Genomic DNA, 19,786 nt, shown 5'->3' with positions numbered 1-19,786 from the left:
GGTTCTTGGAAGGAACGCCATCAGCACAGATGAGAAAAGTTTATTACAACTAACCATGCATATTTATATACTGAATTATATATATTATAGGGTTTTTAAGGTAAATAGTTAATAGTATGATTAATTGTGGCTTTTTTCAGTGATCTTTATTCTTATCTCCCTCCCTCCTTCTTCTACATTTACCTCCCTTCTGTAAACAGAGACTGCACTTATGTTTCCCAGTCACCCAGACCCAAATAATCACACAAAAATGATATTAATTATAACACTGCTTGGCCAAAGGCTCTGTCATATTTCTAGCTAGCTCTTCTATCTTAAATTAACCCATATTTTGTGTATATGTTAACCACATGGCTTAGCACCTTTTGTCAGTGAGGCATTCTCATCTTGCTTCTTCTGCATTGGGCTGGTGACTACAGACTGAGCCTTTCCTCTTCCCAGAATTCTCCTAGCCTGGTTGCCCCATCTATACTTCTTGCTTGGTTACTGGCCAATCAGTGTTTTATTAAACCAATATGAGTGACAAATTTTTACAGGGTACAAGAGCATTATCCCACAGCATTTCCCCTTTTTTCTTTTCAAAACAAGAACCCTCTCTCTAATGAGCCTCCCCCCTTTCCCATTTTCCCTAATGAGCTTCTTTTTTGCATTTTAAAGGTTTAACTTTACATAACTTTTTTAAAAAATTATTTTTAAAAACAATCTTTTTTAGTTTTAATATAAATCCTGGTTTCCCCTCCCTCCTCTCCTCACACTCCCCTCACCGTCCCCCACTCCACTCTGCATCCATTCCTCAGAGAGAATAAGGCCTCCCATGGGGAGTCAACAAAGTCCCTCCCCACTGTATCTAGGCTGAACAAGGTAACCCTTCATAGGGAATGGGCTCCCAGTAGCCAGTTCATATGCTAGGAATAAATCCTGGCCCCACTGTTATTGGCCCCACAAACTGCCCAAGCCATGCAGCTGTCAACCACATTCTGAGAGCCTAGTTCTGTCCTATGTAGGATCCCCAACTACTAGTCCAGAGTCAGTGAGAGCCCACTAGCTTGGGTCGTGGGTTTTCCCATCATGGTCTTGACCCCTTTGCTCATATCACTCCTCTCTCTCTTTGACTGGACTTCAGGAGCTCAGCCGGTCATTAGCTGTGGATCTCTGCATCTGCTTCCATCAGCTGCTGTATGAAGGTTCAATGATGACATTTAAGGTTCAGGCACCCTCTCCATTATTGCTTAGCATCTGGGGTCATCCTAGTATAGTCCTGGGAATTTCCCTAGTGCCACATTTCTTGCTAACCCCATAATGGCTCCCTCTTTCAAGATATCTCTTTCCTTGCTCTCCCTGTCTGTCCTTCCCCCAACTTGACTGTCCTGTTCCCTCATGTTCTCCTCTCCACTTTCCTTTCCCCTCGCTTCTCCCTTTCCACACTTTCTCTTCTTCCAATTTACTCAGGAGATTTTGTCTATTTCCCTTTCCCAGGGGGATATATGTGTGTTCCTCTTAGGGTCCTTGATTTTAGTGTTAGCTGCTGTAACATCACCTTTATTCATGTCTAATTTTTAATAATTTGTATCTTCTCTCATTTGGTTAGTTTGAGTAAGGGTTTGTCAATTTTACTTATTTTTGTAATAACCAACTCTTTGTTTCTTTGATCCTTTGTGATGTTCTTTTGGTTTCTATTTTATTAATTTCATCTCTGAAAGTTACTATGTATTGCCATTCACTGTTTTAGATTTAGTTTATTCTTTTGTTTCTATGACTTTGGAGTACATCATTAGGTGAATTTTTGCTTTTATTTACATAGGAATTTGATGACTATGAACTTCTCTCATAAACTTACTTATAATTTTTTTTTAAATCTAGTATTGTGATTTTATACTGAGACAGACAATATGTAACAGGAGGAGCGAGGAGGTAACAATGCACCAGGACCTGAAGGAAAGTTCCTCTGGGGAGGAGATTCCCACAGATCATTACATGATCCTCGATACCCTTGGTATAGGCAGCTTTGCTGAAGTGAAACTTGCCTGTCACCTCCGTACAGACATACAGGTTGCTCTGAAGATTATGGAAAAGGACAAAAAGAAAGCTACCTTGATCACAAATGAGGTAGATATCATGAAATTATTGAATCATCCTAATATAATTAAGCTGTTCCATGTCATGGAAACTACTCAGCATATCTATATGGTTATGGAACTGGCCTCTGGGGGTGACCTGGCAGGTCGTATAGTGGAGGTAGGCTCCATGCAGGAAGAGGAGGCCCAACACATCTTCACACAGATCGTATGTGCAGTTAAGTACTGCCACGAGAATAACATTGCACACAGGGACATCAAACCAGATAACATACTGTTAGATAGCAAAGGAAGTATCAAGCTGTGTGACTTTGGTCTGGCTACCAAAGTAACTGTGGGGCAGAAATTAAAGGTATTCTGTGGTACCCTTCCATACTGTGCTCCAGAGCTTTTCAATGGCCAAGAATATGATCCCAAGACACCTGACATCTGGAGCATGGGAGTAGTTCTATATATCATGGTGACAGGGTACCTCCCATTCAAAGCAACAACATATAAAGACATGAAGGTGGAGATGAAAGATCCACATTACTACATCCCATCAAAGCTTCCAGAATACATTGTCAACCTCATTGTGAAGTTATTCACTATTGACTCTGAGCAGAGACCCAAGATACATGACATTATGAAACATCTGTGGCTCAAGGACAGTGAAGTACTTTTAAAATTATCATCTTCTTTGGAGATGCTCCCTAGAAAACCAAACCTCAATATTGTGTCAGCCATGCAGGTCATGGGCTACAGTCCCAAAGACATTAGAGACTCTTTACATAAAAAAAAATTTAATAACATCATGGCAACTTATTTAATATTAAAACACCAGTCATTCTTGAGAAGCAATATACATCATCAAATTAAACCTATGCAGTTTGATGTTGCCAGTACACCTTTATGTCTTCCCATGGCTCGCTTCTCCCTAAATGGCCCAGGGAGTGATCCTGCTTTTCCAACTAACACCTTTCTGGCAAAACACAAGTTTCATGGCAATGACAAGATTGCAATGAAGGAGGGGAGCAGAAGGCTCAGCATGCCTGACATTCTGTGTTGTCAACAGAAGAGAACCATCTTTCCTAAAGTAGCTTCTGAATGTGGTCATGTAGCTGTTCATCTCATGAGAAGCATTATTCAGAAGAGATGTACGACCTCAAAGGTGGTGGCCTTAGGCAGCACATCCTCAAAAAATATTCTTTCTAGAAATGAGATTGCCCAGATAACACCACAGACTAAAACCAATCCAAAAAACAGCTCATCTCCCCAGAACACATCGTCTATAATGAGCTCCATGGAGGCACCTCAAAGTGTCACAACCACAGGCACTCATCACAAGGAACTATACTCCACCAGTGCCCAGCCCCAGAGTGTGATCACAGCCTCTTCCCACAACATAAGGGGATGCTGGAAGAGGGTGAAGAGGAGAACGGTGAATTGTTTTCAAAGCCTGTGTTGCTGCCTCTTTCCCCAATGGAGAAGCCATGCTTCCCAGAAGAAAGTGGCTCCAGTGGAATGGGAGAATGGAGTAACATAAAATGAGGTAGGTGGCGGACCAAAATATACTTCTTTATTTTAATTAATGATTTTTCTAATGTTCTTTGCAACTGAATTAGAATAGTTAAACATATTTATGGAATATGCAACTTGCACCTCAGATGGACAAAGCAACAGTTTCCTTATTATCTGGAACCTGAGAAAGTTGACCTGGACATAGACAACAGAAATGGTTACCAGTGGCTGTGGAGGCATTGAAGAAGTGTTGACTAAAGGAAACAGATGTTCAGAAGGGAGGAATCAGGTAGGAAACTATGACACAGCAGGGTTGTAAATTAATAAGTACCATATAGTTCAGTTGCCAAAAGTTACTTTCATATGTATTTTTAAGTGATGAAACATCATGGACACTGAGTCATGGAGTGGGAAATCAGCCTGTGTGGATTGAGACATCTGTAGCATGAACCAGGCAGAAAGTCCAGGAGACAATGTGCCTGCATGCCCAGCAAAGAGGCTCTGTCTAGCACAGAGAGGAGGTATACAAACAGATAGTTTTCTCCACCAGAAATCCAAGTCACCAGGAAATTTAACTCAGGGCTGGTCTTCCATTTTATCTTCCGCATATTGGGAACATGCGTAAAAGGATGCCCAAAGCTGCCTGGGAGTTAGAATCCCTCCCAGCCCTGTCTTAGTTACTTTCTATTGCTTTGATAAGACAGCATTACCAATTGATTTTCTAGAAGAGGTTATAATGGAGGTTATAATTTCAGAGGGCTAGAGTCCATAATGATCATGACAGGGAGCTTGGAAGTGAACAAGCAGGCAGGGCTTTTGAAGCAGTAGCTGAAAGTTTATATCTTGGTAGACAAACGCAAGGCAGAAAGGGCTAGCTGGGATGGAGTGGACTTTTAAAAACTCAAAGCCTACCCCCAGTGACACAACTCCTCCAACAAAGCCATATTTCCTAACCTTTGCCAGACAGTTCCACCAACTGAGGAACCAAGTACTGAAATATATCAGTCATTAGTCCCATATAGGGGGTAACCTCAAATGTTTGATAGGACAATTGCCCTATCTTGCTCTATTATATTTCCCTTCATATCTCTGGGCCAGGGCTTGAAGAAAGAAAAGAGGGCTTCTCACATGAGGAAAGAGTTCTTCTACCAGAGTGACTATCACAATCTTCCCAGGACAGGTTAACCAGATTGAGAATGTAGTCCCCAAATAGCCCATGCTCCAAGCTGGTGCTCACTTGGTGTCCATCTCTACAGTGATTATATTTGAATTCACATGGTGTATGTTGTGAGTTCTCTTCACTATCTTTAGAAAAGCCTTTTTCCCTTTAGAGCTTCAGTTTCTTCCATGAAGACAGTCTGGCAGCAGCTTTGCTCACAGCTGTGCTAAGCTAGAAGTGCAATCTTAGGCGAGGCCTTGGTCCCACACCAGACACTCACTGTGAGATGCTACAGTTGTCGGTGATGACTGTGGAACCTAGGCTCCCAGTGTGACCAGGTTGGTAGATGACCTCCATGGAGTAAGCATAAGAAGCAAGATAATATATAATTAGCAGACGGTGAGATTTTTGTGTTGGGCAGCCTCCTGGCATCCTTTTCAAGATGAGTAAATCCCAGGGCCCAACAGTATCTCCAGAGAGAGCTACATCCTCTTGTCCTTCAGTCTCCCCTGGCTACTGTTGGTTTAGCCTCCTATATCCCTCATCCTCCTTCCTTAATCTCAGCCCTAGAGACACAGCCCCAATGCATGCTGGTTCAGTGAGTCAGAAGAGGAAGGGACACTTTTGTGTAGGGAGGGTTGGCTGGGAATATGAGTAAAGACTGTGCAGCCATGAACACTTTAGCCTGAGATGTTGGCATTGAGAAAGAAAACCTGTGTCTCAGGTGCAAAGCCACTGCTCATCTCTAAGGACAGCTTTTGACCCCTGGATAAAAGCATCCCTATAGTCTCTAGAGGAGAGAGTACCATGGATCTAGTCTCTCCCACCCAAATCCTACAGTAGTCAGCATGGCCTAAATGATAGTAGTGTATTTGGGATGACAAGTGGAAAGGACAAATAATGTGTTCAAAATGGCTTGATACCTAGAATTTTTTATGGGGTGTTTAGGAGAGCTCCTGTTAAACCTGCTAGATAGCAGTACATGTAAAGCTACATAGAAGGATAAATATCTAGTAGAGCCTGGGACTTCAATGGTGTAAGTGGCTAGCCATCAAATCTCAGGGACTAGAGGTGTGAAGTGTCTATTAGTTCTTAATGTGTAGAATATGTAGGATGGTATCAGTAATATCCAACATGGCCTGATAAATATTAGTGTATGTTGGGCAACAATGGGAGTATGTTTGAAACAGCCAACAGTACTATATGTGGGATAGGAGCATGGGTCCAGCTGGCTTTGACATATAGGGCTTTATGGGCAATTGCAGCAGGTGGAGGTATTACCAATGAAGGCTGACACCTAGAATATTGTATCTGGAAAAAACAGGAAGGTGTTCAACAGGGTTTGAAAACTAGCAGCATAAGTTGGGTAGCAGATCACTACTTCCTAGCAGTATGTGTGAAGCATTGCTGGTGGTAGGGATGCCCATCTGGATCTCATATCTTGCAGTGTATATGATATGTCAGATGGGGATTTGTCTACAGAGGTCTGAACCTAGCAGTGTGTGTGTGTGGGGTCTTTGCTAGGGTACAGAGCACCCAACAGGTTGTTGACAACAGGTGTGGCCACAAACAAGATATCCTGGCCTAGAGTATAGTTGGTGTTTTCAACATTGAGGTGGATCCGCTCCACTTTGACCAAAGGTCAGAGAATTCAAGTGTATTCCTGCTCCTTCGTTTTAAAATAGAGGAGGTTTGACTTAGGGAGTGGCTGCCTACAGGATACTTGGTCTAAGGTGTATTCGCTGCATATCCTGCCCAAAACATCAGAATGCTTAACTCAGGAAATAGTGACTCGATGATTCAAGTATTGAAGCAAGTAACTGTTCTGGTTGTCCTTTGTGTCATGTTAAAACAGTCTTTTGCTTTCTTTACCCCCATTGGATTGGGGGTATATAAGCATATGGAAAATAAACACAGGCGGATTCGTTATTTAGTATTCCCTGAGTTGCCCTCTTGGTACTATTCTATGTCTTTGTATTACTTTTGTGTCTCTGTCTATTCTGTCCAACATTTCTAATCCACATGACCCTACTCTGGAACATACAAACTTGTTGGGGCTGTACCCCGACAATACCTTCATTGTCACACCACATATACTGCTAGTTTTCAAACTATGTCAGACACACACCTGCTGCTTCCCTAAATAAATTTCTACGTATTAGACATTCCAGCCAAGTCCCTGAGTCAATATCTCACATACAACACTAGATATAAAACCCTATAAGATACCCTCCAACTCTCACAGCCAACCCACATATAGTTCGTTATTAAACCTTAGTCTAATCCCCCACTTATACTGCTATATATTAGTTCCAGCTGGACACTTCCCTTCTTCCCATGCAAAATGATAAATACCAGATCATACTGGATTCCCCTACTCCCCTAAAGCTGCCATCCCACATGTACAGCTAGGTTTCTGGACTTTCTAGACAAACCTTTGCACCATCATCAAAACCCCATATACACTTGATCCCTAGCCACTGCTGGGTGACTCCACTTGGTGCAGCAGTAGTTGGGTGATATTCAAAAGGGCCTGATACTTAACAGTATATGTGATATGGAAGATGACGAGGGTGCCCAATAAAGACAGCAGGTGCTGGGGATATCATGTAGGGTCTGAAAACTAACATTATTTATAGGGCACGGGCCTGGAGATATTGCCCAGTAAATCTGACACCTAAAGCTTATATAAAGTATGTACAACATGGGCCAAAACTATTAATATAAATTAGTCAGCAACAGTGGATAGTTGATGTCTGGGAGGGTCTGACACCAAGTAATATATATATATATATATATATATATATATATATATATATATATATATATATATATATATAACAATGGCAAGTTTGTTCTGTAGGTCCTGATACCTTGAAGTTGGTTCTGGTTGAGATAGAGGACAAGTTGTTCAGTAGTACCGCATACTTAGTTATAAGTTATGGGATGGGGAATGCCATCGGGTAAGAGTGTCCAGAAGGACCTATTACTGAGCAGTGTGTATATGTTGGCAGTGAAGGGTGGAAGGGATACCTAGTAATCTATGTATATCAGGAAGGGAAGGCAGTGTGTAAATGGTTCTGATACCTAACAGTGCACCTGGAGTATGAAGGCTGTGCAATAGAACCTGGTCTTCAGCAGTTTAGTGGAATATTAGCAGAGAATGAGGGTATCCAGCAAGTCCGATCTATGCAGAATGTGTGGGGTGAGGTTCGGAGTCCAATAGTATGTGATAAATAACAGTGTATGGGGGCTTCAGGAGTGTGTGGCCTAATAACTAGTTATGTATGTAGGGTTTTGGTGTCAGGGGTTTGGGGTTGATTAACAAGGCCAGATATATAGCTATGTATGTTACATGGAAGATTGGCCTGGTACCTTACACTGTCTGTGTGGCATCAGGTAGAGATATTGTGCAGTTAGGTCTGATACTTGGAAGTTTATATGTGATGACAAGGAGTACATTGTATTGCCTGAAAACTTGTAGTGCATTTGGGGCAGTAATAGGGTGGGAGAGCATACCCAACAGGGCTTGATTAATACTTATATGGGTGAAGGAAAGGGTTCCAGGAAGACTTAGCGCAAAGCTTATGTGGTGGTGAGAAGGTGAGGGAAGGCACTGTTTTTCAAGGCCTTATATATAGCACTTTATGTGTAGGGAAGTGAGATTGTCCAGAGGGACCTATAACATAGCAGCGTATGAGAGATATCAGGGGGATTAATTATACACTGGGGCCCAATTCCTAGCAGTGTATATGGAGATTTGCAGTGGACCCAGGCTTGGTAAGGGCTTATACCCATGGTATATGTGATGTGGTGGATCAGGGGATATTCTGCAGGATCTGAACCTGGCAGTGTATGTGGGGTTTTGCCTGGGGTCAGAGTGTGCATCGAGGCATGATAGTTAGTAGTGTATTTCTATTGGAAGCAGAGACATGAGATTTTTCAGTAAAGTCTGATAACTAGTGTTGTAAGTTTTACAGCAAATTTGGTGGGGTGCTCAATGGGGCCTGACACATTAAAGTTTATGTGGGACACCAGAAGACAGGTCATAAGCATGGCATAAAAACCAGCAAAGCAATTTGGGTCAGCAACAGATAAATTCCTGTCCAGCACATATAAACTTATAAGCTTTACTCCTTGTTGCTCCCACTCCACATACACTGGTAGGTATCAGGTCCTGCTGGGCACCCCCTTACAGCCCTGTTGTGAATACTGTTACAAATCAGATCCCATTGGATTCCTGTCCACCACTTCACATATTATGGTAGGTATCAGGCCTTGCTGGGCATATCCCCTTGCTCATTTCAGCATTCATAAATACAATGATTCGTGTCATGTCAGAACCCTCAATCCAACCTGGCCTATGCTTCTGTCCTATATGCAATACTCTGTATCACACCCTGCTGAGCATCACTCATTTCCACTGTACATACATTATTAAATTTAGACTTTACTAGATACCTAACTGACATCCATATACACAGCTAGAGTTTAGGGCTTAAGACACCAGACTACTTCTCAGTTTATACTCCTAGGCAATACCAGCCACAACTGCAAAAACAATGTTAAGTAAGTATGTGGATCTTTCCTTTGTCCATAAATAAGGTGCTAGAAGTCAGGACCTGTTGGACACTTCTTCCCCTCATTGCTACCCTACATACATTGCTAGTTTTCAGGTCATGGTGGCCACCCCTTTGTTGTTACCACATATAAATATCTAGGTTCCAACTTTTCAGCTGTGGGTATCAGACCCTCCAGTCACCCTCACATCCCACTGTCAGTCCATGTATATTGTAAAGTGATGCTAGAAAATTTGAAAGATTGTCCTACCCTGTTTGGGCAAGGTTTGGCAGAGTTTTTGCTTGTATCCTGCTTGTCCAGTTTAGACAGTGTGCATACTGTCAGTAGTTGAGGCAAGGTAAGTTCTTTGTCCAAAGGTCAGTTTTGCAAAGAAGAAAACAATCTCTAAGTGGAGTGTCTTCAGTGCCCAACATTCTCTTAAGAATAAATCAATGCTGCCAGAAGCAATTGTGTCTCACATCAACAGAACCCTGAGTTATTTAAATGTCATATTTTATAGTTCTTTGAAGTGCTTGAAGATTATGTATCTATGTGGAGTACAATATCTGTGCATCTAGAGAACCTGGCTAGCCTAACTATAAGTATGGCAAACATGGGTGACTATTGATGTGTAATTCTTAATGCCTGATTAGCTTAAAGACTAAAGTTTCACATTATAAAATCAAACAACCTTTAAATAGATGTGCAGCAAATGAAGACAATGACCCCAAAATGTAAACAATATATATAATTTTCTTGATCAGAAGTAGAAGTGTATAGTGCAATATAATAAATATATCCTAAATCACATCAATTTACAAAATACCTTTTTTTTAGCTTTTTTAAAATTTACTTTTTTAGCCGGGCGGTGGTGGCGCACGCCTTTAATCCCAGCACTCAAAGGGAGGCAGAGGCAGGCAGATCTCTGTGAGTTCAAGACCAGCTTGGTCTACAAGAGCTAGTTCCAGGACAGGCTCCAAAACCACAGAGAAACCCTGTCTCGAAAAACCAAAAAAACAAACAAACAAACAAACAAAAAACAAAAAAAAAATAAAATTTACTTTTTTGGTCTTTTTTAGACAGGGTTTCTCTGTAGCTTTTGTGCCTATCCTAGAACTAGCTTCTATAGATCAGGCTGGCCTTGAACTCACAGAGATCCACCTGCCTCTGCCTCCCAAGTGCTGGGATTAAAGGTGTGTACTACCACTGCCTGGTTTAAATTTATTTTTTTTAAAAGAAAGCAAACTATTGTTTTTCATGTTACATGTTTTTCATGTTGGCGCAACTAACTTTTGCTAGGGTCTAGAGTATCTCAGTCCCTCCCCTCCTCCTATTCCCTCCACCTTTCTTTCACCCCACCCCACATTCACTCCTCAGAGAGGGTAAGGCTTCCCATGGGAAATCAACAAAATCTAGCACATTGTTTTGAGGCAGGACCAAGTCCCTCCTCACTATACTTAGGCTGAGCAAGGTATCCCTACAAAGAGAATGGGTTCTATAAACCAGTACAAGCAGTAGGGATAAATCCTGGTGCCACTGCCAGTGGCCCCACAGTCTGCCCCAGACATACAAATGTCACCCACATTCAGAGGGACTAGTTTGGTCCTGTGCTGTTTCCTTCCTTGTCCAGCTGGAGTTGGTAAGCTCTCATTAGCTCAGGTAAACGATTTTAGTGCATGTCCCCATCATGATCTTGACCTCTTTGCTCATATTCTCATTCCTCCCACTCTTCAACTGGACTTTGGGAGCTCAGCCAGTGCTCTGCTGGGGGTCTATGCCTCTGGCTCCATCAGTGCTGATGAAGGTTCTATGGTGACATCTAAGATATTCATCAATCTGACTACAGGGCAAGGTCAGTTCAGGTACCCTTTCCTTCATTGCTTAGGGTCTTAAGCTGCGGTCATCCTTGTGGATTCCTGGCTATTGGCCAATCAGCGTCTTATTAAAATACAAATGATAAATCTTTACAAAGTACAAGACCATTGTCCCACAGCACAATCAGGATTTTTTTTCTAGTTCCATGCAAATTTCAAGATGTCATTTTTTTTTTTTTACCACTGAGTAATACTCTAATGTGTAAAGGAATAGTCAAGATAGAGGAAGGACAGAGATGAGAGCAAGGAAGACATATTTTGATTGAGGGAGCCATTATGGGGCTAGCAAGAAAACTGGCACTGGAGAAATTTCCAGGAAGTGGGTGACAGTTGTATGTCTGGGGAAGACTGTGGGGACACTGGCAGTGGCACCAGGATTTATCCCTACTGCTTGTACTGGCATTTTTGGAACCCATTCTCTTTGGATGGATACCTTGCTCATCCTAGATATAGTAGGGAGGGCCTTGGTCCTTTCTCAAAGCTATGTGCCTTACCTCTCTGAGGAGTGGATGGGAGTGGGGTGGGAGAAAGGTGGAGGGAACAGGAGGAGGGAAGGGAGTGGGAACTGGGATTGGTATGTAAAATGAAAAAAGATAGTTTGTTTTCTTTTTTAAAAAATGTAAGAAAGAGAGGGAGAGAGAGAGAGACAGAGAGAGAGAGAGAGAGAGAGAGAGAGAGAAGAGAAGAGAAGAGAAGAGAAGAGAAGAGTATTAAGACCTCACTTTTTCCTGGTAATACATTGGAAACTTATATGTAAATTTAGGATTAGATTCTGTCAAAAATATTCAGGGGTTGTTGTTCATATCTTAATTTTTTAGAAAAAATAAATTCAAAGACATTAAGTGATTTGATCAGAGCATCTAATTGTGGAGTCAGTGTTCAAATTGATTCTGTATTTTATTGCACTCTGTTTCAAATTAATAAAATTTTCTGAGCTTAGAAAATACTAATTTTTTAACTTCAAAACAGAAAATAGCCAATTTAATCTCATCAAATAACTCTAGAGAGCTATACAAGTGCTGCCTATAGGCTATCAACTTTTATTATTGCTTGGTACTGAAAAGGATAGCTTGACTTCCCAAATAATAGGTTCCTGAAAATTCTAGGTGATTCGGCATTTCTTTGTTAGTCAGTTAAGCAGGAACCCCAATCCTCAGGATTTGTCAAGCTCAAGATCTCATCAGATACCTTACCCTCATCCATAATCCAGGTCATGTCTAGTAGGCCTGGGTTAGCCAAAATATGTCTGCTGTTTCTTCTTGATTCTTTGACTTTACTACCCTGTTCCTTGTCTTTAAATTCCCAACACATTTAATCCCTGCAAAATCACTTTCCAGTGGCCTCTATACCTTTTGTGATATTCACACAATGATAACTGTCTTGATCTCCAGGAAGTGATTACTGAGGGGTATATCACAGAGGAACTGAGTATAAAATGAAAAAGAAGTATTGTACCATGAATTTGGTGAAGCTAGTTCTGGAGAGGAATATGCTTCTAGGTGACACCCTCTTACTCAGATATGTGGACCCTGCTCTTGCTACTTTCTTCACATGAGTCCTCATTGATCACAAAATGGGCTAATACAAAGCAGCTTGCCTTGTACCTACCTAGAAAATGAGTGTCCGTGTTTCATGATTAGAAGCCCTTTGTTTTACTTGTATATTACTGATCAAGTTACAAGGTTCACTATTAGTTAGGAAAATACTTAAATACATAGCAACATAAATACCTTGAGAACTTCTCTGGAACGACAGGTAAGATAGAGAAGCGCAGATAAGGTGAGCATTGCCAATGATCAGGCTTACATCACTTGAGTGATAGACAGGATAGGATGTTAGTGACAGTCTCATTTTAATAACAATAAACTAATCCCTTTCTAAATGTTATTGTTTGTTTCTAGCAAGATTAACCTGAAAAATGAAATGTTTGGAGGCATCTAAATAATCCTTTTTGGATTGCCTTAAGAAAGAAAAGAAAGATAATCTATTCCTATCAAAATCCATTATTACTTCAATAACAAAAGGAACAGCATTGGAAAGACAGAAATAGGATAAGAAATTGTCCTCAAAAACTGCCAAGATAGCTGGGTATGTTGGCACAGCACTTGAAAGGTAAGTGGAGGATGGATATTCGTGGAATACTTCAAGGTTAGGAAGTCATTATGTTGAAGGAACTTCTCATGGAGGTTACAGGGGTGCCACCCTTCCCTGTCAGCCTCTCTAGCCTTTCCCTATGCATTAGTAATCTGGACTTGACATCATGTGCCCAAGGGTAGTTTGTGAATTACAGGTATACATGTATCCTAGGCCTAGATGTAAGTATGTGGTACATGAAAATTTGTCTGATGGTACAAAGAGGCATAGTTTTCTTCAAGGCAAGGTTACTTGCTTCTGTGACCAACTCTGCCTGCTTTGGAGATTGTACAATATCACAAGATATCAAGTAAGAAAGGAAGGGGTTCAAGACCAAGGGAGTAATGAGATACTGTCTCGAAAAAACGAAAAAAAATATGGCTAGACTTTGAATCAGCTTTTTTGGATACTGACCCCAATTATATCTTTCTGAGTGGAGTGGGGTTTATTCTTCTATACCTATGGTATTTGATTTTGAAACCATTCTTACCACCGCCTTGGAAAAATCAGGACATCAAAAAAGGTGAGGATGTATGGTGAACCCCATAAGCATTGCTACAATGCCAAATGAGTTACTATATGAGTTTGGCTATCTGCCAGAGCCCTGCCTGAGATGGGATACTGTAGGGAGTAAAGAACACTGATTTCCTAGGGCATTAGTCTTGCCAGAAGAGGAAAACAGGACTAAAGTTTTCATCAAGATCTTCAGTCTACTACTCTGGGTATGGGTAAGAGTTCTAGACCAAAAAGGTATAAAATACTGATTCTTGATCTCAAAGGATTAGTTCTAGAAGGTGGATACTCTGAAGGAGAATAGCTTCTCCCAGTGCTCAGTCCCAGGCTCCATTCTCATCCTGCAGGTACATTCACCCAGCTACCCTCCAAGTTGGGCTGGTCAGGAAAGCAGTGCTGGCTGAGTGGAGCCCTTGAACAGAACCTGAAACCTGAGCTTTGTCCCACAGGACAAAGGAATCTCAAAGAGAGCACAGATGTTGCTGCTGGCCTCAAATTTTTGACTGATAATTACAAATGTGGCTCTTACAGACAAAATTTTTCTTTAATTTCCCAAATAAGGGAAGACAAAATGTCTGGTCACCTCTGAAAGTTAACTCAGGGGAGGACTAAATTTCATTCATTGAATACGTATCATAATATTCTTGGTTTATGAAGTCTGGGTTTCTTCAGAAAAGAAACAACAGGAAAAAATTACAATGCCTTGTTCATTTTTCTATGTCCATAGTGGCAGAGCACAGCTAAGAAAGGAAGCAGGAGATCATTTAAAGGTAGGTTCCTATCTGTTGGGCATCTTCTTCCCAGTTTCCCATTCTGTCATTTCTATAAGGTACTAGGTCTATGATCTGAAGACGGAAAGTTCCCAGACAGTCTCTCAGGAAATAATTTTCAAAGGAGAGACTCACAGAAAGACAACATGGGAGATATGCTGGAGTTGATTCTCTGCTCTACTGTGGGCAAGAAGCTCCAGGTGCCATTTGGACAATGGGTGCTATATCAATGAGCACTGATCGTGTCCAGGGAGGACAATGCATGTTTTTTTTGGAGGGGTTGTTTGGTTGGCTTTTGGGGGCACAAGCTCTTGCCTCCTGATATCATTGGTATGCTTGACACCTGGGTGCTTAGATACCTGTGAGGAAATTAAGACTTGTGTGCTCTACATGGTGGTTCTGAGCATCATCACATGGGACAAAGTACATGAAGGTACTTTTTACGTGAAACTACATACACATGAACCTTCTTAATGACAATCTGATCTTGTGTACTTGTTCTTGGTACTTTTAGACTTTACTAGCTTAAGTATTTTCCTTAAAGGGACTCATGTGTGACCATCATGTTTCTACATTACTTTCCTTCAACTAATACCTCTACTTACCCAGGTTGTAGAACTACCCAGAGACAAACACAGGAATGGAGGAAGCTGCTGTCTGTTGTGCAAAGGTGATTCTTCCCCCTTTCCTGGACATCATGGGGAATTTGCATAGCTTGTTCTTGTCATGGGAGGAATAGTTAATGGGAAAATATACAAAAGAGTGTGCAAAGAGGCTATAGTAGCTCTGGAAGGTGTAGGTGGCATAAAAATGAATAGATATACAGGCTTTGGGTATCTCCACCACAGCTAGGCCAGTAGGCCATGTTTCAATATTGGTCTTTACAACAGAATTGAAATTTCTATCTCCTGCAGCCCCCTCGGTGAGCTGCATGATCACTCCCACTTCCGACACCTACTATATCCAGATTCTTCCTGTGATGTGTGTAATGGAACAACTGTTAAGATTGGTCACCTGCTTTTTCAGATCACCCTTGAAGATGGTGCTGCCTCTGCATCCAGTATGGATTCCACCTCAGTTTCTGAGTCCAAGACCTTGTTGACTCTGTCCCTTCCCCTCCCAGAAAATCCTTCAGGAAATCCAATTTCAGACCCTCCACATGAACTATCTCTACATTCTTCATCATTTCACCTCAACAGAGTGCCCACTTAGAAGACACACTTTCTGCCTCATCACTGTACCATCAGAATCTATTCCTCCTGTGAGTACTAAATTCTCTCTAGACCATGATTCTCTCCATCCATGTGCCGCTTTCCCTCTTCCACGACAACATGCCACCCAGGAAACAGAACTGCTTCTCCAACCAACAACTGTTCTATCTCTGGTGGGCAGCCCTAGGGAGCTGTTTACTATTCCAACAAACAAGGGTATTTGCAGTTCAAGGCATGCAATGTCAGAATCTATTCAGCAGCAGACTGATACTGGCAGCTCTTTCCAGTTGGAGCCAGAACATTTGGTTAACCAGGAGTTTCTTGACCTCCATTCTTCTGAATCTTACTTATGGGAAAACAATACAACCAGCCTTAAATTACCTGGAAATCTTTCCTTTTCCAACCTTGATTCTGAAAGACCCTCAGAGTGGTCCTTCCCTCAGGAGGAGACCCCTAACCCAAGGAACAGTCGAGACCACTGGCTGCAATTAGCAAGAGGTTTATTGGTTGGCACAGGTACCTGTGGGCGGCAAAGTCCTTTTGGAGGACTTGCGTGCCTGCAGGCTGGGAGAAGGTCTTTTTTATAGGAAAAGGGTGACAAAAGCAGGCATACAGAAGCAATGCATGGTTACAGGGATCTCATTGGTCAGTTTGAATGAGGCGATGGGTTCATTTAGGGGACAAGTTCCCCAGAGACATGAAGGTCTGATAATAATAGCAGACTTGGCCCTATCTAGGGTACATGTAGTTTTTCCCAGAACTGTTCGTTCCCCTCTTAGGCCTGGTGTCTGACCACAGATATCCTGTTTGACCGCCTAGGAGTACTTACTTTACCTTGAACTTATATTTGTTTGTGTGAAGGCTTTGCAAAATGGCATTACAGCAGCTAAACTGGGGTCTTTCAGATTCCATGGTACTACTTGAGAGACAAGATCAAAAGATGCCTGATTCATTTAAAACTTGGGAGAAGATCCAAGAATCTGATCAGCAGAACTTGGCAGTTTCCTATGCTTTGGGGAGCTGCAAAGGTAAATCAGGGAGACTTCATATGCACCAGCAGTCCCCCCATCTCAAGACCTCTGAAGATCAGTTAGAGCCTAAACATACACAGTTTTTCTGGAACATCCCTTCTCTACACAGTGAGTCCATGAACTCTGTTGCTCCTGTGTGGGCTGACAGTTCCTTGACCTCTGGATGCTTCAACAGATTCTCAGATTCTGCAGTGCTTACTAACCACACACCATTGTCCTTTCCTGAGAGTCAACCACAGAACTTGCCCCAAACTCTGTCCACATCTCAGTCCCAACCTGTCCCTCTTGCCAAGACCCAGACCCAGCTTCAACACCCAATTCCAGTGCTGTCACCTTCTCTGCTATCCCAGCTTAGAATCTGTGGAGTGTACTTTCACAGACCCCAGGATAAAGCACAACCTCTTGAGGCATCTTCAATCCACTGCCTAGAATACAACATCTTGAAAAAGGTGCAGGAAAGAGTGTGGGGCTTACCCACTGTGGTCAAAAAATCCCAGGAAGAATTTTGTCCCCCACCTCCCAATCACTCATTAGTTAAGCGGTCTTCTAAGACCCGTGCTCCCAGGCCCATCTCTCTTGGAAATTTCCCCCTCACCAGTGAGCTCCGGAAGAAACTTGAGCACCACCTTCGAAAGAGGCTCATTCTACAATGCTGGGGCCTACCCCAGAGGATTCGTAACTCTCTGTCATGGATGAATCGTCGAGCAGAACTTTCAGAGGCATCTTCATCTACAAGCAACTATGGGCTTTCATGGATCTCTTTCTTTAAGCAACAGGGCAGTAAAGACCCACACATCATTGTATTGAACAAACCTCAAAGCTTCCCAGCAAGACAGTCAGGGAGAAACTGTTAAAGGCAAAGGGACATAGCCTAGAGACTGTTAAAAAACTATGGAGCAACAGCAAGGGCACTCCAGATAATGGCCTGCAGTCTGTTAGACAGTCCTACAACACCACCCAGGCAGTCTGTCAGGTAAACCTTCATGGACCTCACGGGTGAGCCAATGTCAGGGAAAATTTGAAACTGCACTGCAAAAGCCTTTGGTCAGTCATCTCAATGAAACCAATAAGGGTCAGAGAGCAGGCACAGTGTCCAGAACAGGGCACTGTCCTCTCCCTTTTACCTCACATGTGGATAATGAAGAACATGAGGCTCAGAGACAGTCACGTTCTGATAACAAGGACAGACATGCCAAAAGCACATATACAATGACAAAGCCTGTTCTGCCCTAGGCATCTATGGTCTTAGACAACACTATCATGAAAGAGTCAGAGAGCAGTAAACACAGCCCAGATGTGCCCAGAATATCCACCGAGGCTGCCCCTGCACCATTGGGGAAGCACCTGGATTCAGGAAAAACAGTCTTGGGGCTTCAAGGAGCAAAGGTGAATGAATGGCAAAAGCATATTTGTATCGGACAAGATCAGTAACATAGTCAAGGGAGGGCAGCTCAGTGTTCTTCAACCACAACCTACCAACATCTTGAACACCAACCAGGGCAAGAGTACTCAAGGGGCAGATGGGAACACAACAAAAGCACAAAATACTCTGGTAGCTGGAAGGGCCCTGAAAGAAATAACAGGTCCCCAGGAAAGCCAGACATCTGACTGTAATAGTCAGGTATCCAGGGAAGGGAAATTTAAATCAGAAAGCAGGCTGCCCATCCAAGCTCTAGGGCTTCCACGTGACAAGCTCCCTGCCTCAGATGAATTCGCTTACAGATTTTAACTTATGCCTGACCAGAGCCCTTCCAGTGGACCATGAATGCTTCTCAGGTGCAGCAGGTTCACTGGTCCACAACAGGGCTTACTTAGTGTGAAACAGCAACAGGAACCATGGATGCATTCATTCAAATGTCTTAGACAAGTGCCAGAACAAGGACTTCCCTCTATCTGCCAAGAAGGCACATTTTGGCCTGCAAAACAGGAGAGCTTGGTGCAGGTGATGCTTTCACTGACAAAAAAAGGGGAGGGCGGATACAGTAGCAGACAGGTCCATAAATTACAGAAATGTGTGGCTATGTGGCTTTACAGAAGAAGCTACTGTGTCAGAAGCAGTACCCAGTACCCATCCATGCCTCACAGTAGCCAGAGCCTCACTGATATCTCATCTATAGGTATCATTTGGGTCAGGTACCTTCAGTTGCTCTCTTTGGTTGTAAGCTCTGGGTCAGGAAGCTCATTTCAATTTTACAAGCAGAAAATGCTTTTCCTGAATTCCTATCAGAAAAAAAATTCTCTACTCCTCAGTATTCCATCCTTTATTTACAATACTGATTGCCCCAATAAATGTTGTGAAAAGGTGTTTGTGCTTTCCCCATGGGGCTTGTCTTTCAGGCAATAGGACTTGTGCTCAGGAGAAAGGACAAGTCAGCTTTGCTCTCACTTATTTCCTCTTTGGGCTACTGAAATGGGACTTGATTCTCTGAGGTTCTTTTTGAACAATGAGTCGGATATGTCCCTAATGGAACTTTCATTCTCTGGTGATTTGGGGAGGAGCTCTGATTCCCATCTCTTATCTTAGCCTTATTGCCAATATATGGCAGCCACACCTTCTCCCTCATTGACTTCCATATCCTTGAGAGCAGAGGTCTCCTGAACTAGGTTGTGTCACCTATAAAGAACAAGTATGCTTGTGAGATTTTTAGGATGATTTTGTCATTTTTATTGTTTACAATTTCATCTCGTGTACTTTGACCATTTTCACCCCCACCCCTCTCCCTAATTCCTCCCATACATCTCTTGCAGTTTTGAGGGGAAGAGCTTGTGAAACCTTACACAGCATGGCTTCTTAACTCTGGCCCAGAAGGAGACAGTTAAAGGGGAAAGTGGCCTTATTTTTCCAGGCTTGGGACTTGGGATATGATCGGTTTTATTTGTTTTTGTTTTTTTTTTTTTTTAGCATGATTAGCATCTTAAAGGGGCAGGATATAACAGCTTTTAAAACGCCTGTCCTATGA

At 42.3% G+C, this 19,786-nt stretch overlaps 1 pseudogene; it reads left to right on the top strand.

Moving 5' to 3' along the window:
* Window positions 1-1,917: 1,917 nt before the first annotated feature.
* On the top strand, window positions 1,918-18,555 carry LOC121453202 (annotated as a pseudogene).
* Window positions 18,556-19,786: the final 1,231 nt, after the last annotated feature.

Source organism: Microtus oregoni, unplaced genomic scaffold (genome assembly GCF_018167655.1).
Source record: "Microtus oregoni isolate MIOR12 unplaced genomic scaffold, Mior012 000011F_ref0000422, whole genome shotgun sequence".
Classification (NCBI taxonomy): domain Eukaryota; kingdom Metazoa; phylum Chordata; class Mammalia; order Rodentia; family Cricetidae; genus Microtus; species Microtus oregoni.
The sequence above is the reverse complement of the archived record's forward strand: the minus strand, read 5'-3'. Positions and strand labels throughout refer to the sequence as shown.